Genomic DNA, 27,370 nt, shown 5'->3' with positions numbered 1-27,370 from the left:
TAAAAAATGCCACACACTTTGGACAAAGGACGTGGAAGATTTGAGCTGGATCTGACCGGAAAACATCTTCCCTGAGGAAAGGAGGTAATCAATGATAGTCCTACCCAGCTGTGACACAGAAAGCAGCATGGAGACTGTAGCAGCATGGTTATCTTGGGGGTAACCAACATACACACACACACACACACAGACACACAGACACACACACACACAGACACACACACACACACACACACACACACACACACACACACACACTCTTCTTGCACACAGTACATCCTGACCACAATCTATAATTTCCCCTCCTTTCACTCTAACTGCCCCTCCCACCTACCTTTCTTCCCACAAATCCACTCCCATTTTGTTTACTCTTCAGAAAAAGTTTCCAAGAGGTGGTAGTCAAACAGGACGTAACAAGGTACAAAAAGACAAGATGAAAACCTTCAGATGGAGGCTGGACAAGGCAACCTAATGGGAGAAAGAGATTCTCAAGGGCAGCTGAAAGAGTCAGAGGTACATCCACTCCCACTCTTAGGAGTCCCACTGAAAACGTCCAGCTAACAACCATAACATAAGTAGAGGACTTGGAATAGACTTATGCAGGCCCTGTATTTGCAGCTCCATTCTCTGTGAGCCCCTGTGAGCCCTGTTTGGTAGGCCATGTTCTTCTCATGTCCTGTGTCCCTTCTGACTCCTACGGTCTCCCCAAACCCCACCTTCCACAGGGTTCCCTGATCTCTGAGGGAGGGACTCTATGGAGGCCACTAATTTATCCTCTCTGTCCACATAATGTCTGGCTTCACAGCTAGCACCTGCTCTGCACCCCCTCCCATTTTCTGATGGGGACTAGACATGGCACCAGTCTATGAGCATAATAGAATATCCTTCTTAACTGTGTTCTAAAACTCGTCTTTGTACCCACAAGCATATCTCACCTCTCACCGGATGAGCTTCTCTTTGCAGCAGATGGAGAGCATTACAGAAAACTGGTCAAGTTCCAGAGGTAAAGTATTTATGTGGCACCCAGACCCAATGAACACATCTCCAACACAACCCCAGATGACTTGAACACATCTCCAACACCACAACCCCAGATGACTTGAACACATCTCCAACACCACAACCCCAGATGACTTGAACACATCTACAACACAACCCCAGATGACTTGAACACATCTACAACACAACCACAGATGACTTGAACACATCTACAACACCACAACCCCAAATGACTTGAACACATCTCCAACACAACCCCAAATGACTTGAACACATCTACAACACAACCCCAAATGACTTGAACACATCTACAACACAACCACAGATGACTTGAACACATCTACAACAAACCCCAGATGACGTGAACACATCTACAACACAACCACAGATGACTCGAACACATCTACAATACAACCCCAGATGACTAGAAAACCTGTATGATTGCATCTCCTAGAAGCCGGGGGAAGCTGCATCCATGATATCTCAATATAGCTGCCTATACAGTATTAGAACAATGATGACACTCATAGACAAGCTGACACAGAAAGAGGAAATCCCAGAGAACTCCAAGCAACTAGTGACTGTTGAGAGAGGGAGAGCTGGCCTCTTTTGGGGGTGAACTTCTTCAGTGGTTATCCAATAACAAAAGGACATCCCTTAAACCATACATATACAAGGAACGCTGAACAGATTCAGCAGGTTGTATTTATATATTTATGCATATATGTGTAATAATAATAACAAGGGAAAAGGCTACGAATTTGAGAGGGAGGGTGGGAACAAAGGAAAGGTTAGAGGAAGGAAAGAGAAAAGAGGGCATTTTGTAAGTTTTTAAAAATTAAAATTAAAACAATAGAGAGGACTATATAAAGGAAAGTAAATTTTTTTTGCAAATAAATTTATATTCCTTATATTAATTAGTTTTCCTTTTGGTGGGAAATATACAATGATAATAGATTTTGTTTAACAGGACACAGGACTAACAGTTATCAATTTTCACATGAGAATGGCTTACTTAAATCTGCCCCAACTGTACAAGAACAATCATCGTATTTACAGAACATTAACCTGAAAAACTGGAAGTCTAGGTTTACATGCTTCTAACCCCAGGCTTTTCCTTCTCTGCTTCTCATCTTTTCTAGTTTCTTAATATATCTCAATTAAAATAAACTAAGAAAACAGCAACAACAAAAACCAAACATGTGTTGGGCACAAGACATGAAATTAAACTCAGTCACGAGGAGGCTTCTTCAGGGCTCCACTTTGTTGCCCTGGGAAGCGCAATGCAGGCTGCTGGGAGCTACAGTAAAAACCAGTCTGAAAAGATGGCCCCGTGAGTATAATAATGGCAGAAATGACATGGGAGTCTGCCCCACAGGAGGAAAACGGTCCAAGTGCAGAAAGTGGGTATCTGGGAAGCACTCACTACAATATAGGCTAGAGTATATTGTAACCCATATCTCAAAGCTCAGGGATTATGATGGAGTAGGTGGAGGAAGACTGTAAGTCATTGGAAACAGGAGTGAAACGTGCCAAGGCTGCTTTACTTGTGAACTCATGCAACATACGGTTGCCTCTGTAAAATTTACACAAAGCCGGGTGCGGTGGCACACACCTGTAGTCCCAGCACTCTGGGAGGCAGAGGCAAGCTGATCTCTGGGAGTTCATGGGGTCTACAAAACAAATCCTGGACAGTCAAGGCTACACAGGAAAACCCTGTCTCAAAACAAACAAACAAACAAACAAACAAACAAACAAACAACTTGTACAAGATTATGCCAGTCAACAGTGCAGCACAGAGGGGAGAGGGGCTCACCAATATTGACATGTATTACTTCTTGGATAGGGAGAGTTAGTTTTCTTTAAGGGTATTGCCCTTAGTAGGTCATACTTGGCTCTGTAGTCAGGAATATATGAGCAGCATAGTATGGATTAAGAAAAGAGAAGGCGTGAAGCTGGAAAGGGGTGGAAGATGGACCTGGGAGAAGTTAGGGGAGGATAGGAGCATAGATATAATCAAAATATATTATATGCATCCATGAAATTCTCAAATAATTTATAAAAATATATATTTAAATAGTTAAAGTCGTCAGATTCTGAAAAACAAAGGGAAAAAAAAAACAATGTGGGTGATGGAAAGGAGAAAAAAGTATAATAGATGAGGAAGAAAGAATCTAAATTAAGAAAAAAATCAAGTTAAAAAGTACATCATGCTAGCCACCCCCAACATTCACCTCAGTGATCTTGCTCATGCCCAGACTCATGCATTTGCACATTGCATAGAGGGCTGATCTTTATAACCTGCGGGAGCATGCAGAGATAATAGTATATGACTTCTAAAACTGGGTCATAAAAGACAATAAAGCAGCTTTGGCCTTTCTGTCTCTTGAGTCATTCACTGTGTCACATATAAAAGACCCTCAGTAACTCTAGGAAGCCCCAGGGGCTAAGCAATTCTTGGGGAGACCTAATCAGCAACTGAGGTCTTCTCCAGCTAACAGCCTTAGTGATGAATGAACCAGCTTGGAAGTGAAGCCTTTGGTGCCAGTCAAGCGTTTAGATGACACCAGGCCTGGAATTTCCCATGATCCAGTCCCAAATCTGTAATGGAAAGAAACTGTGAGACAATATATGTTTCTTGTTATTTTAACCTAAACTTGCATTACACAATGGCCAGTTCAGCACTTATATAAACATATGAACACAAACAGGTAGATGATTTGTTTTGTCAGTTCATCATTAATAAAGTCAATACTCTATAGATATTATGCGTGAAACAAAAAAAGGTAGTAAGTATGTAGGGTTGAGGAAGGTGGACCTAATTGTTAATATTTAGAACAGTAATTAAGAACATTGTCAACAAACTTAGCCTGCAGTACCAGTCTTCCACTCTCGGTGACAAGGCTGGGGCAAGTACTTTGACTTCGGACATAAACAGGTCAAGGCTCCAAAGTAGGTTAGATAAATTTTTATATATGTGGCTTTAGTTAAAAGCTTAAATTCATTACATTTCAGTTTCTTCATGGGCAAAATGTAATTCATAAATAATCTAACATAGTATGTGGAACATCTAAAGATGCATTTGAACTACTTAGGACTTAGGTACCTAAGAAGTTTCTAAAAGCTTCCTCCTCCCCCACACCCATCCCTCCTCCTCCTCCTCCTCCTCTTCCTCCCCATCACTATTCCAAAAGGCTCAGTGGACTCCTGCATAGGGTCAGAACATTAGACCAGAGGATTGCTAAGCAACATTTGACTTAATTGATGCTGGTGTGAATCACATGATTCTGTGAAATCTATTTGTTTTGTAAACATAATGCTTTACAACATTCATCTCTAGTTCATTTTTAGATCATAAATTTAGGAAGTGTGAATAATGAATCATTTGGAACAACAACAAATTCATGGATGTGACAGGGAAACAAATCTAACTATCCTTTAATGTAGCGCAGTTCACACTGTTCAGTTACAGGTATTTGCCGCACTCTTGTTCCATGTAAACATCCAACAAAACCCAAGAGTGTCTGTCACATCAGCCATTCCCAAATCATCTCTTCTCATTACGTATGTACATCAGAATACACTAGAGACTTTGGCTTATGTGCTATATGCTTATAGCTTTAGACACTGAAACTCTGCAGCTTAAAATTATAAATAATTCATAAAAATGATTATTATCCAATTGTGATCATGCAAATCATGTATTTTATAAAAATAAGAAGATGGGACAACATTTGAGACTAGTGAAATTATTTTAATTCATGTGTATATTCAATTATCTAAATTAATAAAAGACACTTGTATTCTCAAATGTGTTCTTTCAGTTTGAAGCAGTAGCCATGCCACAAAGCTTCTAAAGCACTCCCTTATATTGTGGTGAGTGAGTGACAGTGGAAAACAAAATAATTTCATAGCATTATGGACATGGATTTATTTTGGGAATCTAGAGGTTCTTCATATCCTACTTGGCTACTCCATGAGGGCATGAAGGATTTAAGAGTCTTAGTGTTGGTGCTGGAGAGTTGGCACAGTGGCTCACAGCGCTTGTCTTTGCATAGGATCCGGCTTCTGTTCTCAGTACACACACAGCGGCTCACAAGCCCCTATAACTCCAGTTCCAGCCAGACATATGCCTTCCTCTACACTCCAAGGGCTCCTGCACATACATGGTGCATATGAATTCAGGATGGGGAATACTTGTACATATCAAATAAATAAATATAAATAAGATCCTTGGTGGTGAATCCAGTCCTGTCTTTGTTTGTTTGTTTTGTTTTCCATTAAGGCATGAAAGGTCATCCTGGATCTTGGTGTACGGCAAAATTTTTCTAAACTGAGCACTCATGAGGAAGTCAAAGTAAGAGCATCTAGCATGGCTAAAAGCACTGCTTCAGTACCAGGCTAAGTCTTTGGATGCGTTATCTCACTGAGGATGTTTAGTTTCAGCATCACAGAAGCTGAGGCCATAGAGCCAAGGGCGCATCTCAGGTCTGGCTGAGCTCAGAACCAAATCACAGCACTGCATACAGGAAACTGGAGGCACACAGTCCTAGAGCTCAACTTTCCTTCATCTACAGAGATAATTATGAATAATAGTTCACAGATAATACAGAATAGTTTAAGAGATATACAGAAGTTGAATTTGTGTTTAAACTAGTTTCTATTTCAGTATGGGGCTCATGTCTTAAATCCTAGCACCTAGAAGCCTGAAGAAATAAGATCAGATGAATGGGCAGTCCCAGAGGCACAAATTCAAGGTTAATCTGGGATACATGAGGATCTGTTTTTAATATGTCAATAAAAGAACATTCTCCACACTTGAGTGGAGAGTGGGGTATGACTTTCTCACGTACTCTGGTGCCTCACATTTGACCATGTCCCCTGGAGGGGGAGACCTGGTGGCACTCAGAGGAAGGACAGCAGGTTACCGAGAAGAGACTGGATACCCTATGAGCATATACAGGGGGAGGAAATCCCCCTCAGGAACAGTCATAGGGGAGGGGAATAAGGGGAAAAGGGGAAGGAGGGAAGAATGGGAGGACACAAGGGATGGGATAACCATTGAGATGTAACAAGAATAAATTAATAATAAAAAATTTAAATAAAAAAATAAAAGTAAAACAAAAGAACAGCAAAACATAACCAGTCAACTGACCACACAAACAAATAAACAAAACCCATAAGTTCCTGGTGTTTTTCTGTGAACAGAAAGTCCAGGAGGCACTGAACTGGAGCACTGATGAAAATTTCCAGAAGACTGAGACAGTGCAAATGATCAAGTTGACAGAATCTAGAGCCACCCTGGAGGAAAACCTGCATTAGGGATCCTCTAGATAAGGTTGTCTAAATCAGGCTCTGGGGATTGCCTTGATCGTGTTCATTGATCTGGGAAGACCTGGGCACCCCGGGCGGCTGCATTCCCTTGGCAGGGCATACTGAACTGCTTAGGAGTGCAGAAAGCTGACTGAACAGTAGCATGCACGTATTGGCCGCTCTTTGTTCCTGATTGTGGCTGTGATCTCAAGGTCCTGTTGTTGCGACTTCCTTGCCATGCTGGACTGTAACCTGGAACTGTGAGCTAACATTAAACCCTTTCTGCCTTATGTTGCTTCTGTCAGGGCATTTTATCACAGCCACTAGGAAAGAAACCAACTCAAAGCACAACTGGGTCTCTGTGGCTTAGAAAAATTCAAAATAGTGATGGGAGGCAGATGAGAATGTGAAAATTCAGAGGAACACTAAAAAAGCACAGCAAGAGCAAGATGCTAGGAAATCTACTTTATGGAAATAAAAGGTTTATGTGACAAATGAAGGAGACTTAAATCAAATAGTCAAGGTGAACATTGCAGTTGTTTACTGCTGCTGTTGAAGAGGTAAAAACTGTTTTGAGCCTAGCAGAACAGTCCCGGCACTGTGGAGGCTACCCACCCAGAGATGGGGCAAGAGCCTTTGACTGAGAAAGCTTTATGACCTTAGCTTTTAATCAACAACAGTCTGGCTTGTTTTCCACACGATGAATCTTCTCTCAGGAATGTATCAATAGCTACAGTTGGTTATATATGATCCAATATTATCTCATGCTCAATGTATTATATTACTTATTCATAAATGACCCGAGTACAGCTTAGTATCACTAGTGAAGACACAATGATGCATTTGGTGGGAGAATAGGGATAGGTGGAAGAGCAGAACTTTATGATTGTGAAAGTCAGGTTTATCAGCCTAAGTGGTTACGTCACTGACTTCAGTTAGTCATGTGCTCTTTGGTGATTCACAGTTTATGCCAGTGTCATGAAAAGAGACCAGGGGCAGGTGTGTTAGTATTTGATAGGTGATCTACTTCAACATTACAGTCTGTTAACTTAGAGAATGTAATGACAGATAGGAAGCATGATCTCTAACCCTGAAGCTCACTTTCTGAAGAAAGAACACTCCATACCATCTACCAATAGCTTAACACTACTCCTAGTGAACAGTGATTTAATTAGATAGGTACTTTGAAATGGTACTTTTTTCAGTTTCATGAGATCCTATTTATTTACAATGTTTTATTAAATATTTTACATATACATTTATGTTATTACACATATATTACATATATACATATATAATTACACATATATAATAATATAATAAACTACCTACAGCAAGATGAACGAGGAAACAATCAGGATTATATAAATGTTACATTCATAGTGTTTGGGCTATTTGTATCTGGCAGCTTTGAAGAAAACATCTTTCCTGTCTTGGTGCATCTAAAAATTCTGAATGTAAATCAATATCTATCATATTTCATCATTATCAACTTAAAACATCTATCTAGACCTAAAAACATCTTAACCTCTGAACAACTAAGTTTAATTGTAAAACTAAACTATCTGGTCTTCAACTCCATCAGAGACTTGAGAAGGAATAGAATAAATTACCTGAGTATACAGGGAGTGTAGGTTAGTAGCTTCCCAAATGAGAAGATTACAAAGACAGTTTACTGAACAGTCAACCAAAATTCTCTATAACGTTGGAGCATCATCTTCATCCTTCTGGCCCAATATATCTGACAGATATCTTTGTGAGGCAGGAACTATTAAGGACTTGCTTACCCTGTCTTGACAGAGTTTTGCTGTTGACCCTGTCTGCATCCAAGCTTGCCCATTTTTAGGCAGAATTCTGTCTGTGGTAGAAACCAGGACATTTTGTCCAGTGGCTGTTTTGCCACATTTGAAGCCATCTCCATAAGGAGGTTCTTTGATTCTTATCATCTTCTTTTAGGTAGGCTGGGTGTTGCCTACCTTTTAACCTGTCTCAGTGTAAATGTATCTTTAAAATGATTTTTTTAATTCTATAAATCTATAAATGCCATATTTGGTATGTCTCTGAGGTTTTTTTGAAGACTTTATCTAACTGCTTACCTTATCTTTCTATAGAATCATATCTATGTATTATACCTAGGATGTATATTCCTGTGATATAAATGCACTAGTAATGGTGAAAAGGTACTTTTAAATAAGATTGGTACTTTGAACATGGTTACCCAGGCTCCTTTATACCCAGTCCTGAGAAATGAGTCACTTACAGAAAAGACAGTTTTCTGGTATTTAGGATTAGAAAGGCCTTTAAGACCCAAAAGTGTGAACCATGCTTTCAAACATAAGCTTTATAAGTAATGAAGGTGGTATTTGGAATTCCCATCTGCCTTATCATTTTTTCTTATTATTCATTTACTTTCGATTGCAGGCAGAGAAAATGGATGTTATTTCCTGAGTCCCCTAAAGACTCCAAAAATGTGTTGGTTGTATTATTATTTTTTCTGAAGAAAATATCATGAGAGTAAAGTGACAGCAATTTCCAGAGGAATTTTGTGAAAATGGCTTTGCAGTATCTGATTTAATCAAACAGACTGGTTGGCACAATGTCTGCATGTCTTTTTCAGTATAAAAAGTAAAGCAGTTGCCTGAGAGTTAGGTAAAGGAACTATAAAAACAATCGATAAAGTAACTTCTAAATTCTACATCCCAATGGCCCTCCAAATTATTCCAAAGTTCTTATGCATAAGCTTTAGATTTTTCTTTAATTGAAATATCTTAGCTCATATATATTGCTGAAAAATTAAATTACATCAGTTTGTCCACATTTTCCAAAGAAATATGAAAAGTACTGAAGTATTTATAGAAACATATTTCATTGACATAGAAAGTAATAAATTTCAAAAAGAATATCTGGTTAATGGAATTGGTATATTGTTTTCCCAAAACTGTATAGAACATATATTTTTCACATAATCAAGTCAAGTGCTGGTGACTCAAGTTTCTTTCAATTGTTTCAGCATTTCTGGAAGTAAAGTTAAAAATCATTAGGGCAGGGAGAATGTATTATTGATCATATTCTACTTGAGAGGAAACAACAAGCCAAAACCTTTCTAATCAACAATATGTGCTAAAATAAAAGTTTACAGTTAGAAAAATTCATTTGCAGAATTGAATCTTATCAATCCAGCTCTATGCTGCAGATGGCGTTCTCTATGGTTATGGACTGATACTTACTATTATGCATCATTTAAAGAGCTGAGTAGGTACAACTGGTGAGGAGAAAAGGTATTTTATTAATTAGATTTGTTGAAATTCAAATATGATTACATCATATTTCCCTTTCTCTTTCCTCCCTGAAATCCCTCTTACGTACGTCCCTTTTCTCTTTCTCAAATTTATGGCCTTTTTTCCTTTTTATTTCACTGTTCAAGATTTGTTTGGTGTTTTCATTGACATGACACTTGGGTACTTGGTTGCACTGCCCATATGTAGATGTTAATTTTTACATAATATTGCAATGTACCCTGCAGATATATATATATATATATATATATATATACACATATATATATATGTATATATATATACATATTACACAAAATAGTATATTCTTTAGAAAAGTTATGCAGAAGATATGCCTGATGGATTTACACACTGGAGCCAGGTTATGACTAATTGGGAACTTGCTGGCCTAGGCATGTTTGGTGTGGGTGCTCAGAACAGAGATGCAGCAAGCTCCCAGGATTGTTGAAGCCTGCACACAATTGGCAGTGTGTCTTGGAGACAGTGGGACTGTCACACTAACCAGGTTACCACTACACAAGTACCACTTAGCATCAAGGTAGTGCTGTGGGAACTGAAGTTTTCCCCAGACCACCTCAACCCAAGTGTACTTAACCACAGCTCAGATGAGAAGGAGACAGAGTGTGGTCTCCATAGAAACCCTGCTGCAGCCTGGACAGTGAAGTGCTAGGACACGGGGAGACTTTAGAACTGCAGCTCTTTCTGGATCCCCCAGAGTGTATCAGCACTCTTCTTCAGGTGGGCCTCCTCTTCAGGAGTCAGGGTGGCCATCACAACATCCGAGACTCCATTTTGTCCCAGGATACAAGAGACACTGAGGAAGACATCATCCCTGATCCCGTAGAGACCCTTAATCATGGTAGAGATGGGATGCACCCACCTAAGATTCTTCATGATGCTCTCAGCGAAGTCTGCCACCGAGAGGCCAATGGCCCAAGACCTGTAACCCTTCAGTTTGATCACCTCGTAGGCACTGTCCACGACCTGCTTGTGAGCCTCCTTTCACCACTCCTTGTCAGCATCAGTGCCCAGTTCGGGATTCAGATTCTTCAGGGAGACACCAGCAACATTCATGCCACTCCACATGAGCACCCTGGAATCTCCGTGGTCCCCTAGGACCCACCGATGACAGCTCAGTGGGTGAACTCCCATCCTTTCTCCCATCAGGTAATGGACCTGAGCAGAATCCAGATTGCAACCACTTCCAATAACTTAGTTTTGGGGAAAACCACTTATTTTCCAAACCACGTAGGTCAGCATATCCATCCACTGGGTTGGACACAATGAGCAGCTTGCAGTTTGGATGGTACTTCACAACGTTGAGAATGAAGAACTTGAAGATGTTCATGTTTCTCTGGACAAAACTGAGTGAACTCTCTCTGTTTTGCTGACGGGCTCCCGTTGTGATGATGACCTGCTTGGAGTTTGCAGTCACTTTGTAGTCTTTGCCAGAGACAACTTTTGCTGTTCTAAGGAAAAGGCTGACATGCTGGAGAGCCATCATCTCTCCCTTCAGTTTGTCTTCCAGGACATCAACAAGGTCAAGTTCATCTACCAAGTCCTTTATTAAGATATTGATGGCCCAAGCCATGCCAACAGCACCAGTTCCAATTATCATAATCTTGTTCTTGGGGGCTTGTTCTTCCTTAAGGAGATCCACACTCAGCTGAACCTTGAGGGTTGACATCTTGGACTTTGTACCTTTTGGGACGGCTATGTATGATGGTGGGTGCTGAGGGTGCAACAGCATTGCCTGGACTTGGCCACAGTGGCTCCAGCACCTGCCCTTTTTTTCTTTAAGTATTGTTACATGCAAGTGCCAAACATACACATGTGTATACATATAAACACACACACACATACACACATATACACACACACAAACACACACACTTTCCTAAATATGTAAATTTTTTATAAATTACATATAACATTGAAAATGCAGGTCATGAAAACATCAAAATTGTATTAAAATGTAAAACCTGGACTTAAAAGAATCTTTTTTTTTTTTAATTATTCTGAAAAGTAAAATTACCCACAATAACATTTTAGTTCTGGAACTAAACAGAGAATATACAACAAAGGAATACCAAGTGGCTTAAATGCACTTAAGGAAACCTTTGACTTCCTTAGTCATCACAGAATTGGAAATCAAAACCTTCTCTGAGGTTCCATCTTAGACCTATAAAAATAGCTAAGATCAAAAATTCAAGTGACAGGGGCTGAAGAGATGGCTCAGAGGATAAGAGCACTGTGTGCTCTTCCAAAGGTCCTGAGTTCAATTCCCAGTAACCACATGGTGGCTCACTACCATTTACAATGTGATCTGGTCCCTCTTCTGATATGCAGGCACACATGCAGGCAGAATACTATATAAATAATAAATCTTTAAAAAATTCAAGTGACGGCACATGCTGTCAAGGATGTGAAGAAAGAGGAACACTTCTCCATTGCTAGTGGCAGTGCAAGTTCATACAACCATAATGAAAATAAATCTGGTGCTTTCTCAGAAAACTGGGAATAGCTCTACCTTAAGACCCAGCTGTACCACTCCTGGGTTTATACCAAAAAGATGCTCCATCATACCACAAGGACACTTACCCACCTACGTTGATAGCAGCTTTATTCATAATAGCTAGAAGCTGGAAACAACTTAGATGTCCATTAACTGAAGAATGGATAAAGAAACTGTGGTATATTTACACAATGGAATACTACTCTGATATTAAAAACAAAGGAATCATGAAATTTGCAGGCAAATGGATGGAACTAGAAAAGATCATCCTGAGTGAGGTAACCCAGATCCAGAAAGACACACATGGTATGTACTCACTTATAAGTGAATTTTAGCCATATAGTACAGGATAAGTAACAAGGTGGATCCAAGGGAGGATGCTTAAACCTCACATAGAAGAGGAAATAGAAAAGAGGCAGTGGCTGAAGAGCAAGAGAGCAAAGTAGGAGAAGAAACACAAAGAGATAGCAGAGGGGAGAGTGAGGGGTGGGGGAACAAAAGGCCTGTAGAGAAAAGAGGAACTGTGGGTAGGGGCATCTCTCTGATAAGCTGGAGACCTACATCATGATAGGCTCCCAGTAGGATATAAGAGGGACTCTAGCAGAGACTCCTAGAAGCAGGAGTCATAGAAACTGAAGAGGACAACCTCTAACTATTTAGTCTCCTAGTAGAGGGACGGGAACACCAACCCACCCACAAAAAACATCAACCCAGAATTCACCCACCCTACAAGATGTGCAGGGATAAATATAGCGCAGATACAGCTGAGACTGAGGGCAAGTTTCAAGCAATGCCCAGCCCAACCCAAGACTCACCCCACTGGAGAAAGACAACCCCTTACATTATTAAAGATATTCTGCTATGCTTGCATACAGGAATTAAACAGAGCTGTCCTCTGAGAGGCTCCACTCAGCAGTGCCTCAAAACAGAGGCTGACACTTATTGCCAAACCCTGGGTGATGCATGGGGAATCTTGCAGAAAAGTGAGGGGAAGGAGAAAAGGACCTGGAGGTGACAGAAGCCTCACAAGAAAACCAATAAAGCCAAATAACTAGAGCCCAGAGGGCCTTCCAAGATTGAAGCACCAACCAAGGACCTTGCATAACCAGGATGTAAAGCGAATAAAGAAATACATTAATTTTGTTAAGCTCTGTGTTGTATAGGCTGGAGACCATTAATTTCAAAGAACTTAAAGTATTATTAATACTGCATACTATACAGTCAGAAAAACTTTCAAAAAATAGAAATTTGTTTAAACTCTCAAGCTTTTCTGGTAATGAAATATATATTTTCTTATTTTGAAATATTAATGGGATGATTTCTTGCAAATCAAATACGTTTTTGTGGGCACAATGTAATTTTTTTTACTTCCCGTCTCTTTATAAAGTGCATGAATTCATGTTTTTTATTACTGAGGTTAAAGACAACTTTTTGTCTCCATCTTGTCACATAAGGAAGATGTTTCATTATCCAATCACTCCTGTTAATATATACAGACAAAAGGAAGTGGAGGGTCAAGCAAGCTCTCTTACCATTTGCAGTGTAAAGTCTTCTAAACAAGACTTGTGTCATTGGACACTAATATAATGCTCTAAACAAACAAACAACTCTGTACTTCTAAATACCAGCATAAATAATCCAAAATCATTATTTTTGAAAATAATTATAAAAGCTCCACAATGTTTAAGCTTGCATCTAACAAAATATAAAACTCTGAAAGCAACTGAGTGTCAGTGAAAGAGATTAAGCATGATGAAATAAACGGCCAGACATATTAGTATAATGGATTGGAAGAACAAGTACATCTTTTCTTGCTGTATAGATGTGATGCAATTTCAATTATAATTTGTACATGGGTTTCCTAAATACAGATCAGTTGTTTCTAAAGTTTATAGGGAAAGAAAAAAGGACTATTCATTTATTGAGACAGTGTCTCACTATGTAGACCAGGTTGGCCTCAAACTCATATTCACATGGCTTTGCCTCTGGAGTGATGAGATTAAAGGTATGTGCCACCACACCCAGATGAGCTCAACAGTTCTGTTCAAAAAAAAAAAAAAAAAACATTGGAAATATCACACACCATGATCCTAAGATTCATAAAGACAGAGTAATGATCACAGTACAGTATTTAGCTGAAAGACTAGGTACACAGATCAAGAAAAACTGACAGAGATTATGGAAATAAATTCATACAAATATAAGCAATTGATTTATTGGTAAATAAATGCAAGGGTAATCTTTTCAGCAAATATTGTTAGGATAACTTGAAAATACACATTCACATATAGGGTAGGAGGCCTTTATTTATTTTTTTATTTTTTTCCTTTTTTTTTTTTTTAATTAATTTTTTCTTGTTACATCTCAATGTTTATCCCATCCCTTGTATCCTCCCATTCCTCCCCACCCCCCATTTTCCCATTATTCCCCTCCCCTATGACTGTTCCTGGGGGGGGGATTACCTCCCCCTGTATATTCTCATAGGGTATCAAGTCTTTTCTTGGCTACCTGCTGTCCTTCCTCTGAGTGCCACCAGGTCTCCCCCTCCAGGGGACATGGTCAAATGTGAGGCACCATAGTACGTGAGAAAGTCATATCACACTCTCCACTCAACTGTGGAGAATATTCTGACCATTGGCTAGATCTGGGAAGGGCATGTCCCACGAAAGCCTTCACTTACCAGGAAACTGGGACAGAGGGAAAGGCATCCTATTGGGACTCTAAATGAGAGATGCATGGGAGAATAGCAAAATAAAAGGATACAGAGGGTCCTAGAAATCTACAAGTAGAACAATATGATAGGCAGATTTGGGCCCAGGGGTCCCACTCAAACTAAGGTAGGAGGCCTTTAAATGAAGCCTTGCATCACAAAGAAGACTCTAAGTGAATCACGGATCTAAAGCCAAAACTATAAAACATTTGCACAAAAATAAAAATTAAATATACATTTATGAAAACAAGCCACAATCCATATAAAAAATTCAAAATTGACTTTGTTAAAACTTGAAATATCTGTTCTGAGAAAGACTTTGGAGTGTGTGTGTGTGTGTGTGTGTGTGTGTGTGTGTGTGTGTGTGTGCGCACGCGCGCGCGCGTGCGCGTATGTGTGTGAATGTATGTCTATTATATGTGTTAAAAGCTCTAGAAGTCCATTTCTATTCTCATCCTTTGATTGGCACATGGCACCTAGTTTTTTGTCTTTTTAAACTTTACATTTCATTTTTAATTATTATTCAGTTTGTCTGATTCTTTGTTTCCTCATCAATAGAAAGACAGTTCAAAAAGAGCTCCTTCCTAAACATTAGCTCGCCACTCCCTTGCGTTTCCAAAGTGTCTCTGGCTAAGTGGCTTGCAACGGATGCTGCTACTGGTCATTGGATGGCCAATATTTTTGTACTCCCCAGGAACTGTTCATCAACATATGTGCCAGGCTGAAGTCATTTTAATGGAAGGTGAACAAGCAGGAAGGATGACTGACTGAAATGATCAGGCAATAAGTCAGGACTTCAGGGGCCTTTTCTTTGTCTCTAAACAAGATGCAACTGTTGACACTATAGTATATGAAGAAAGCTTGAAGAGTGACTTTGCTGAGCAGAAGCACAGAAGAGCGAGGCTGACACTGGAGGATAGATTTGTTTCCATGTGACTTTACGACATCCTTTAAAGCACAGGCTTGCCTCGCGTTTGGTGCACTGCAATCCTGGCATTACATGAGTCTGCTTTGTAGCCAGTTTTATAAACTGTCATTATCTCTGGCACTAAGACAGGGATTGAAGCTGTTCAGTCTAGAGAAGGGTATTAAGGAAGTGTCTTTCCACGTTCTACATCCATCACTATCTTAGCTACTTTTCTATTGCTGTGATAAGACATTATGAACAAAGTAACTTATAGAAGAGGTTTTTTTGGACTTCCAGTTTCAGAGGGTTCAAGTCCATGACCATCATGGCAGGATTTCACAGTAGCAGGCAGGTAGGAATGGTGCTGTCGCAGGAGCTGAGAGCTTACATTTTTTTGAGACACAACCACAAGACAAATGGGAGTGGCCTGGACTTTCTAAAACTCAAACCCCACCTCCAACAAGGCCACACCTCCCAACACTTCCCAAACAGTTCTATCAGCTGGGATCAAGCATTTAAATATATCAGCTTATGGGGACACTCTCATTCAAGCCATCCCACTCAGAGATGGCAAAAGACAAAGGCTTTACCGGAAATTGTGCATTTCTAAGGTTAAAATACTGACTCTTCATCCTTGGCATCTTATAATATGTTCATTATGGTTTGATGGAGCTACTAACTTTAAATGCTTTCATTTCAGAGAGTATACTAATTGATAAGATTCTTAGAAGGAATGACTAAGTCCTGGTTGCAAGAATTTGTACTTAACCTATCTATATTGTATAGAAGAATGAACTACATTTGATTTCACAGAACAATCTGACATAAGATAGTCTGGTCAGATAATACTACCAGCCTTATTTCTACTTCCTAATATCATAGAAACTCTTCATGAGGCGAAATAAAGGAAAAGAATGTTTATTTGATATTGTTTGTGTGGTTAAGACCTCTCTGCTAACAGTCAAGGAATGTAAATTTTCTTCCTCTGGTCGGGGCCAAGTGGCTCCATCCCCACTTTCTTACTGGAGAACAAGATTCTAGACCTCAGCTTACCTTTCTTTAAATCCTACATTTTGTGGTTGCTACTCTGGCCACCCTTTCTTAGAAGCTTCATTATTGAAAATCTAGCCCAAGACACAGCGTTTCAGCACAGGAGACGGTACTGCTGTGTAGTGCATGTCTACCATCAAAGCATAATCTTGAACGTAGCTTCAGAAAAGATAAATCCACAATGTCATCAATATGAAGCACACGTATGTTCAAGGATGATGTGGGTATTCCCTTGATTGCTCTTTCTGAACTGTTTTTATATATATATATATATCTGGAGTGTGATAGGAAGTTGACAAAGTTTTCATCAATCCAAACCCCAAGGGACCTGCATACCTGATCATATTGCTTTCAACATTTTACAGTTGATTTTATGTTTCATAAGCCGCTGGTTGCATTTATTATAGAGCCATATTAAATGCCTCTCTATGCCACATCATGTTCCTATATGCTTCTGTGGTGGAACTTTCTCATGTGGTGGAGAATTCAGAAAATATTGCTTGTTTTTATCTTTGGGGGCGTTGTGACTCTTGTCGCTAAATTTGTCTCTTCCTTTGCTTTTTCTGGTTTAAAAGTTCAGAGTCAAATTCACAACCTACTTCTAGCACTTGGTTCTGTCTTTGTTGTGCTGTGTCTTTAGGGCATACATGTATATGAAAGCCTTTCCAAAATGTATCCAGAAATAGACCCCATATACCTATTTTTCTCATGTACTTATCATGTATTTAAGTGTAGATTATTATAACACATTTATTCTGTTAGAGTTATAAGATATTTTTCAGTTGAGAAAGGATAAAACTAATTGCTAATGATTTGTATGTGCTTGTGTCAGAAATACAGATACAGAGGACTGTGCATGTATGCTCCCATGTACAAACTGGTTTGAATTATATGTTTGGAGACTTGAAGTATTATAAAGTCTACCAAAAGCATGGCTCTAGGCAATGAGCTCTCAGCCGCTGTCTCAGCCAATGAGGGTGTGCTCGACAACACAATGCTGCTCACCTTCTACACTACTCTATGTGTGTTCTTACAGAAGTCTGTCAAAGGAGAACGAAAGATTGCAATGCCAAGGAGGCTTCAGACAGGGGTCTCAGTGGCCTAATGACAGACTTACATGTCTGCCATAGAGATCTGAAATGTGTTCCTAGGTGACCTGATAATCCACTTCCAGGTTTCATTATGCCGTACACTAAATCCCTCCACCATGAATAGAACTTGGGACCACATTCATGGAAAGCATTCACTCTACCACAGAACTAGATACGAATCCTATCAATTGGTAAGCTTACCACCTATTATCTAAGAAGAAAATTAGTAGCATGTCTACAAATGAAAGCTACTTACCTATTTCCCTTATAGATAAATTTATTAAATAGCCATTAAAGGCCTTGTGGTCTATAATATAAACAATAAAAACTCCCAAAGGGTAGAAAATAAAACTAAAAACTTGTTCCATGGCAGAATCCTTATTATCAGGCACATGGATCTGGCTTCACACAAACCTGTAAATGTGGTCAGGAAGAGTGAGTCAGGGGAATACTAGTGGGTGTTGCTGCGTCTTTGTTGTTGAGTGTTATGGGTGACATCTGTGAAAACTAAACTTGAAAATGTGGAGACCCTGGATGGACAGCACAGGCGTTGGATGTTCTAGATGTAGTCAGGAAAGTGATCCTTCTGACAGAAATTATGTATTTTCTTTCCATTTTTCATTTGACTGTAACAGAGCAATGAGAGGGTTAATTCTCCCTGTATGCGAGATGCATAAATGTGTAATCATAAACGTAGAAGGAGGACTATTTGGGAACAGGAAGGAAACCAAAGGGAGAAGGAAACGAGACTGAAGAAGATAATGGAAATGCAAACATGATAAATGTACATGGCATACATATATGAGACTGCAACAACAATAATGCATCATTTTGTGCAATGAAGATGTGCTGGAAAATGGCGATTCCCACAAGGATAACAGCAAGGCATGAAAGGCAAGTATATAGCAAGAGTGACAAATGTAAAATGATTATTTTAGGATTGGTGTGATGCTTAGTGGGGAACGTGCTTGCTGGCAAGCCTGACATCTGAATTTGATCACCAGAACCAACATGGTGGAAGGAGAGAACCAATTTGTACATCAAATTATTCTTTGGTCGCTGTATGGGCTTGTGACATGCATACACACATGCATATATCCACACATGCGGAAATAATTGTACTTTAAAATTATAGAGAATTATACTAATTATTTTTTAAAGAAAAGTGTCTGAAGGAACGTATATATGTGTGTGTGTGTGTGTGTGTGTGTGTGTGTGTGTGTGTGTGTGTGTGTGTGTGTATGATATACTGGCTAGCATTTTTTTCCTGGTTAGCTTTTTGAACCAACAACTTGACACAAACTAGAGTCATCTGAGAGAAGGGACTCTCAATAAAAAACAAATGCCTTCAGAAGATCAGGCTCTAAGCAGGCAAGCCTGTATAGGGCATTTTCTTAATCAGTAATTATGATTAAGGGTCCAGCCCATTGTGACTGGAAACACCCTGGGCTGGTGGTCCTGGATTCTGTAAGAAAGTGAGCTGAGCAAGCTATAAGGAGCAAGGCAGTAAGCAGCACCGTCTCTGACCTCTGCATCAATTCCTGCCCCCTGGACAGATGAGAAGGGAGACAAGAGATGTAAGGACAATGTTATACAGTTATATGTTGTAACTTCAACTTTCTAGTACTTCTTTAAAAAGGTAAAATACACACTAGACCACTTTGCCATTCCTTGTCTCACGTGTGTTCATTACAGCAAGTAGCACACAGAAGGCCTGAGAATGGATAAAGCAGCTCCCTCTGAAACATCCATACTTCTATTCCACTATGTTCCTTGCTTGATTTTCTTTTTCTTCTTTCTTTTCTTCTTCTTCTTCTTTTTTTGGTTTTTTGAGACAGGGTTTCTCTGTGTAGCCTTCCCTGTCCTGGACTCACTTTGTAGACCAAGCTGGCCTCGAACTCACAGCTATACACCTGCTTCTGCCTCTCGAGTGCTGGGATTAAAGGTGTGCGCCACCAAGTCCTGGCACTCCTTGCTTCATTTTCAGTGGGTTCAGAAAGTATTGTTCTCTCTCTCTTTCTCCTCTCTCCCTCTCTCCCTCCCTCCTTCTCTCCTTCCCTCTCTTTGCCCCCTCCCAACCTAAACACTTTCTGTCTTTTCCCATAGATCCCACAAAATAAACATCTAATTCAGTAACCAGTTGATAGGCATGAAAAAACAAATTGTATACTGAATGATGGAAACTGTAGGCATTTTAGAAACTTAGTCCAATAACCTGTATCTGTTACATGTATAACAAAATTACAAACAGAACTTAAGAAGCAAGAAAACTCTATCCACTCCTCATTTTAGTCATAAACAGCAAAAACCTTGTAAAATTTCAGTATTTAGATTTCATTTATCTAAGATTTATTTTTATCATTTGGGTTGACGTGTACATGGATGCATGTCTGTGTGAATGAATGCCACTTGTGTGTGTGGATGCTCACAGGGGCCACAGAGGGTGTCAGTTTCCTTGGAAATGGGAGCATAGTGAATTGTGAACAGACGTATGTAGGTTCTGGGAGAGAAACTAGAGTCATCTGGAAAAGTAGTGGGTGTGCTTACAGCTCAGCCGTCTCTCCATAACCAGTGCATTTGTTTTTTTAAAATAACAAATATCAACACTTTTCATGTGAGAAATTATATTACAATGCACAGAACTACTTTCTTTTAAGTATATTTATGTAAATATATATGTATGTGTGTATGTGGTACCTGGGGTTGATAGCGAACAAGCCTCTCTGGGAATTTGGTATTCAATTAGGATCAATCAAATTAAGTTAATCTTAGATGTGTTGCTCTGTTTTAAAGATATTTACACATAGTAAAGTAGTATGAATCGTGCTGGGGATATGGCTCAGGGTGCAAAGTTTTCATAGCAGAAGAGAAAGACACAATTTCATATCCCTAGCAGCCTTGTAAAAATTTGGCATGGTGGCATGTATTTGGAATCCCAGCACCAGGAGAGGGTAGGGAGGTGGAACCCTGGAGTTTGCTTACTTGTCAGACTAGCAAATCAGTGAGTTCCCATTTAGTGAATGACCCTGTCACAAAAAGTAAGATGAAGAGCAATAGAGAAAGATGTCCAACATAAACCTCTGGCCTCAATGTGCACATATATGGGCAAGGGACTTGCACATGTAACACATACTCTCATACAACACAGACACAGACACACACATGTGCACAAATACATTAAAACTGTGAATTGGACAATATGAGATTCAGATTAATTTTTCATACAGTTTTATAGGCATTATCATTATCTTTAAATTTGTAACATTGAACTGTTCAGACACAGAGTGAGATACTGGAATTGACAATAACAGTTGACTAAATTTTTGACATAAGCTTGTTTCATGTGTAAACATGCACCATAGACAAATACTTCTCTAGAATTCCCCATCCATTAAACAGTCAATTTACTACTTTTTTCCTATGGTAATTACATAAGAAAGATTTAACAATACCTCATCCCATAATTTTGCTTTAATGGAAGTAGACTGAACTCAGCTTATTATAACATTAGTTGTAGGCTGGCATGGTTCAGTGGATAAAAGTATGTGCTACTAAGCCTAATGACCAGAGTTTTCTCCCCAGGACCCACATGGTGGATGACTGTCCTCTGACCTCCACACGCCTGCTGTGTGTCCATCGTTTGCCAAACATAAGTAAACAAGTATAATACAACTTTTGGAATTATTATTCCAATAATGACAAAGACAGCATGTTTCCAATGAAATAAAAATATTATAGAAGGCCTATATTTACTATCTAAATCATAGCATTGAGCCATCTAAAACATCAAGGTGCCAGTATTTTTTTCATGTTATGCTTTGGTTTTATTTTTGATGGGAAACTTTTTCTATGTTGTAGGAATGGTTATTATTTTTAATATTTTGGTTCTGCCCCCCCTAAGACAGGCAGGGTTTCTCTGTGTAGCCTTGGGTATCCTGACCTCAGTTTGTAGACCAGGCTGGTCATGTTTCCCTCTCTCAGTGCTGGGATTACAGGTGTGCAGCACCACACTGGGCATAACTAATTTCTGTTTCCTTGAATTACTGGATGTGCTATAAACATTCTTCTATTAAACTTTTTTTGATAACTCTCTCTGTGTGGGTGTCTTTTGTCTACACCACACACACACACACACACACACACACACACACACACACACACACACAGGTATTGTTCCTCTAAAGTCGCATCTTGTTTATGTGGGTGGCATTTTAAATTGTTTTCTTGCTCTCTTGTTTTTTTTTTTTTTTTTTATGCTCTATTCATAATAGTTCCATTTAAGTCTTTTCTAAACCTTCACAGACATATGCTTAGCATACCTAATTAACTTCCATCAGAGGAGACCCATGACCAGGGAAAAGTGGAGACTCTGCAGAGGGTTCCCACCCCCAACCCCCGATCGCCTGTTTGTTAACTAGACAATATGTCCACAGCTTGCACTGACCACGAAAGGCATTCTAGTCAGAGCTCTTGAGAGGTGAAGAAGGTAAACACTGAGTTCTCCTCCAACTCTGTAAGTCTCAGGGTTACTGTGCTGGCAGGTAAGAAAGAAATGCTCCACCAGCGTCTGAGCTTGTATTTCCCAAATGGAGTTGGTTCAAACCACCATACAAGCATGCACAATCAAAGTAATCAACATTCATTTTTGAAACAGAGGAGAGTGAAGTTATTACACACACACACACACACACACACACACACACACACACACACACACACACACACACACTGTAATGTACTACGGAATGTTTAGTTTAAGATTTACATTGAAAAGCAATTCAAAAAGGTCACTTGTCCACTTAAGTGATCTTATTTTAAATAGGTAAGTCTCTAGTACTTAGATTCCTGCCTTGCAGTTACTTAATGGAACTGGTGTCCCCTGAAGAGGATGCTTTGATTTAGTTCAATTGCTGATTTAAAGGTATCAGTATAAACTTCATCACTACCAACTTCGGCATCAAATTAGTCATTTTTAAATTTCAAAGAGGAGCTGTGCAGATGAAAGGGAAGGAAGTTAGAGAAACAGGATCTAGAGATGAAAAAACAAAATACTTGATGAACCTTAAATGCCAGGTAAAGCTTTAGTATACCCAACGTGTTTTTGGAAGATTTCAAGGGACACATCAACAGTCAAATTCAACTGGTACTTTTTTTCTCTTTTAGCCATTGAGCTTTCTAGTGACTGTTCAGAGTTAAATGTTTTGTCTTTCTAAGAGGACTAAAGCCAAGGTCCTGCCAAGAGGCCCAGAAAGAGAAGAAAGTGTTCAGAGTCCATGGGAAGTCTGAGCAAAACAGGTCTACTAGAAGAGACTTGATACCCTATGAGCATATACAGGGGGAGGAGGTCCCCCTCAGTCACAGTCATAGGGGAGGGGAGTAAGGGGAAAATGGGAGAGAGGGAGGAATGGGAGGATACAAGGGATGGGATAACAATTGAGATGTAATATGAATAAATCAATAAACTATATTTTAAAAAGAAGGTAGGCAATCTTAGAGTAAGAAAAGAGCAGGCACAGCTCTTTGAGATTTGGGAATTGCATGCATAGCAAGGCTTTTGGAATCAGTACTAAAAAAAAAAAGTGTTTATATCTCATTGATTTGAGGGAAGAATAATGGAGAAATAAGATGGTAAGATAAGAAAATAAGATGGATAAACAGATAAAAAAGAAGATAAGAAAAAGTAACATACATTTTCTTTTTTACTGACATACTAATTTATAATATAATATTCACCTTAAAGCAGAAACCTCCAATTTTCATTAAGTCTTATTGATTTTTTTTTTAAATTCAAAGCATGGGCATAATCCTGAAAAATATCTCAATGCTAACAGTTACAACAGTGAAATAAAGCTCACCACTTCAGCTAAACTACAGTTCCATTATTAAAACCTCAAGTGATGTTGGGTTTTAGCCAGTGACTTATGTTTTCGCTCTGCACACCACTGTGCTCAGGAGTAGAATCTGTTCATATCACTAGTCTCTCTAAATATGAAATGTATCATGCAATCTCTTAGTGGTACATCCAGTTTAAACCCTCTATTTTCTGATTTGCTTCATCCTTCATTTGTTCAATTATCTTAACACACACACACACACACACACACACATACACACACACACACAATTCTTGACAAATGAAACTCCATTTCTCCCCTAAAAAGTGCTATCACTAAGGGTATATCCAGTATCTTCATTGTATACCTGAGGTATTTGTCTTAAAAGCCAAAAACTGGTCAAGAGACCACACAGACTTTTAAAAAACCATGATAATAATATAAAAATGCTTTAAAAACTTATTCATACTGGTATTTATTTTGCAACTTAACTCTTAAAAACCGATCCCTTTGGTTGCATTTGACTCAATGGCATTTGTAGGCTGTCATTACCTGAAGAAATAGTGAACTAACATCTCAAAATGAATGAGAGGTAGTTGACCTTTAGAAACACATTTTCAGAGTGAAGCTTTTTTCTTTCTTTCTTTGTGTGTGTGTGTGTGTGTGTGTGTGTGTGTGTGTGTGTGTGTGTATACATCTGAAATAGAAATATATTAAAAATATAACTTGTTACTAAAAGTTGTCTCAAAAGTTAAAAAAGAAAACTAATCATTTTCTCTTACACATATCTTAAGGACAGGAATTCTACGAATTGGTAGTTAAGCAAATTATATTTGTAATTACTGATAACAGAGAGAGAACTCAAAATATTAATTTCAATTATTGTTCAACGTCGGACATATATGTTAGATTTCTGTTGTTGCTGCTGTAGTCCTTTGTTGTGGATAAATCCTAGAGCCTTGAGCACACTAGACAAATGTTCAACCACCACACTACATCCCTCGTCCTCTATCCACTAGGCAGTCTTGAAAGCAGTTTTGAAATGCAAATATATATAGAATCCACTGTCTTTTGTAGGGCATTTTAGTTTATGAGAAGTGATAAAACCCACAATATATGAATAATCCGTGCACAGTCCATGCAAGGGCAGATGGAAAGGTTGCCTGGCTGAACCTTGTTCCAGCAGACCCCTCTTACCATTTACTCAGTCTTCTACTGATACTATGGCCAATGTGAATGTCAAGACAAACTGTGGTTTCCCTTGAACTTTAACAGTTAGGGAGAACTACCACAGCCCTCTGGGATTAGAAAGAGGTAGAAAAGTAAAGGGTGGGGTACCTACTACTCCCTCATGGTGTCTTAATTCATATGACCGCAAAGTGGGGTTTCTTATGTCTTGAGCTAAGACTCGCTATTCAGTCATGTTTTTAATCTCCGTCCAGTCTCTGGCATGTCTTTATCCTGCTAACTGGATTTTCTCTTGTCCTCGGACCCTAGAAAATCTCTGGAAGCACTCTTTGCTTTGTGGCATTTTGCATGGCTTGTCTCAAGTCCTAGATCAATGCTGTCATTTGCTTTGCTAAAGAGCCTCCAGAGCAAGTCTGAGAGTTCAAAGCTCAGCTTTATCTAACAGGAAAACTATTCTCTTAGATTATGAAAAGAATAACGATTTGAATAAAAGAGTGAAAGGCTGTTTTTCCGTACTCCACAGCCAAACGCCTTCCGCTTTTTATGAAACTATGTCTCGTACTACAAAACTAGTTGCATAAATTTACAACTGCTTAGATGATGTGAATATGACTCTACTTTCATTTTCAATGGTCTTATAAAAATTTATATATAATTGATACACTATAAAACCTGTCTTTTTAAGGTATATAGTTCAGTGAGCTTTAATATATTTGTCAATTTGGGTAAGCATTACTTCTAATTCTGATATTTTCATTGTCTCTAATGAGACCCTAAAGTCTTTTTCTTTTTTTCTCCAACCTAAATCTTCTTTACTTTAGGCAACCACACTACTTTCTGTTTCTATGAATTCCAAGGTTCTAGAAACTTTGTGTAAAAGGAGCCCCATAGTGTGTGTGTGTGTGTAACTTTGTCTTAGGGAAATTTTAAGGTACATTTATTTTGGAGTGTGAACTAGTTCTTCATTTGCCTTTTGATTACCAGGTGATAGTTCCTTGTACTGACAAACCATAGAGGATATATGTATTACTCTTATCTCTGAGCTGTTCTGAACAATGCTGCAATAAAATGTTGTAAACGTATTTTTTGTGGACATGTTCTTACTTTTCATAGGATAATGTAAAAAACTGGAATTTCCTGGGTATATTTAACTTTTTCACCAAGTATTAGATTGTTTTTCAGAATGTGTGTACCAGCAACCTTCCCCTAACTGTATTAAGTGGTTCCAGTTTCTCCAAGTCATTGCCAGCACTTACTCTCTGTCCTTTTTATTTTAATTTTTTGAGAGAGCCATCAGCTGTCCACAACTCCTAATTTAGGATATACCCCTCTGATCCCTCCTACCATTCATGTTAAGGTACTGACTGGCTTGAGATAGTGCGGGTCTTAAGTACTCAACCACAGACTGAGTTCATGAGTCTAACAGTCCTGACATGTTCAGAAGATGCACAGAAACTCTCCTCAACATCTGTTTGTTTGTTTGTTTGTTTGTTTTTTGTAATCTTTTTGTCTGCTCTTTTGCAATATTTCTTAAACCTTTCAGGGGAGGAAGCCTGATGTAGATCTTCATCTGGAACTGAGTATTTCGCTGTCATGTACTCTCTGTCCTTTTATCAGCTGCTGTGTTAAGCAGGATCTACTGCTTTGAAAATAGCCCCTTTAAAGAGTAGCTTCTATGTGTACAGCCTGTTCAGCTCACATCTAAAGATGCACATGTGAGACGCAGCATGTAACATTTGTCTTTATGCATCTGATTTACCTCGCTCACTATAATTATCTTTCTACTTTCACAGATTTACCTACAAATTTTATAGTTTCACTTTTTCTTATAGCTAAATAGCATTTCATTGTATAGATGTTTCATATTTCTTTATCCACTCATTAGTTGATAGACATTCAGGCGGGTTCCATTTTCTAGTTATTGTGAAGAGAGCAGCAATGGATGTAGAATAATACAGTCCTTTGGTATAAGCCCAGGAACAGGTATACCTACATAATACAGTAGATTTATTTCTTTGTTATTTTTAACACTATACTCATTTTTCCAATGGTACTACCAGTTTGGACTTCTTTTAACAGTTTATATCTTATTCTTTTGAGACAAGGTCTTTCGCTGAACCTAAAGCCTGTCATTTAGGCTAAACTCAAATCTCTATCCCCTAGCATGGAATTTCACATGGCTTCCACCATTCCTGACTTTAAATGGATGTTAGGAATCTGAAATCAGTTCCTCTTCTTAAGCAACAAGCTTAAGATAGCACTTTACCCACTTACTCACCTCTTGAGTTCTGTAAAGTGTTATCTTATTGTGAGTTCTTCAATTCTTTTCAAATGTAGGGGTTCAAATTATCATAAAATTTTTTTTAAAGTGATAAATAAGGAACTTATGTTGCATCAAGCACACTGTATGGTTCAGTATAATCAGCCTATGAGACCAGAAGTTGGTAATGTATGCTATTTTACAAGT

The 27,370-nt window shown here is 38.8% G+C and overlaps 1 protein-coding gene and 1 pseudogene across 5 annotated transcripts in view; both read right to left on the bottom strand.

Annotated features, from left to right (window-relative positions):
• Positions 1–27,370, bottom strand: part of Magi2 (membrane associated guanylate kinase, WW and PDZ domain containing 2) — a 1,455,764-nt gene that overhangs the window by 818,930 nt on the left and 609,464 nt on the right. The window lies entirely within an intron of this gene.
• Positions 10,034–11,313, bottom strand: LOC127194602 (L-lactate dehydrogenase A chain-like; annotated as a pseudogene).

Source organism: Acomys russatus, chromosome 10 (genome assembly GCF_903995435.1).
Source record: "Acomys russatus chromosome 10, mAcoRus1.1, whole genome shotgun sequence".
Taxonomy (NCBI): domain Eukaryota; kingdom Metazoa; phylum Chordata; class Mammalia; order Rodentia; family Muridae; genus Acomys; species Acomys russatus.
Note: the sequence above shows the minus strand (reverse complement) of the source record. Positions and strands in the feature narration are given on the sequence as shown.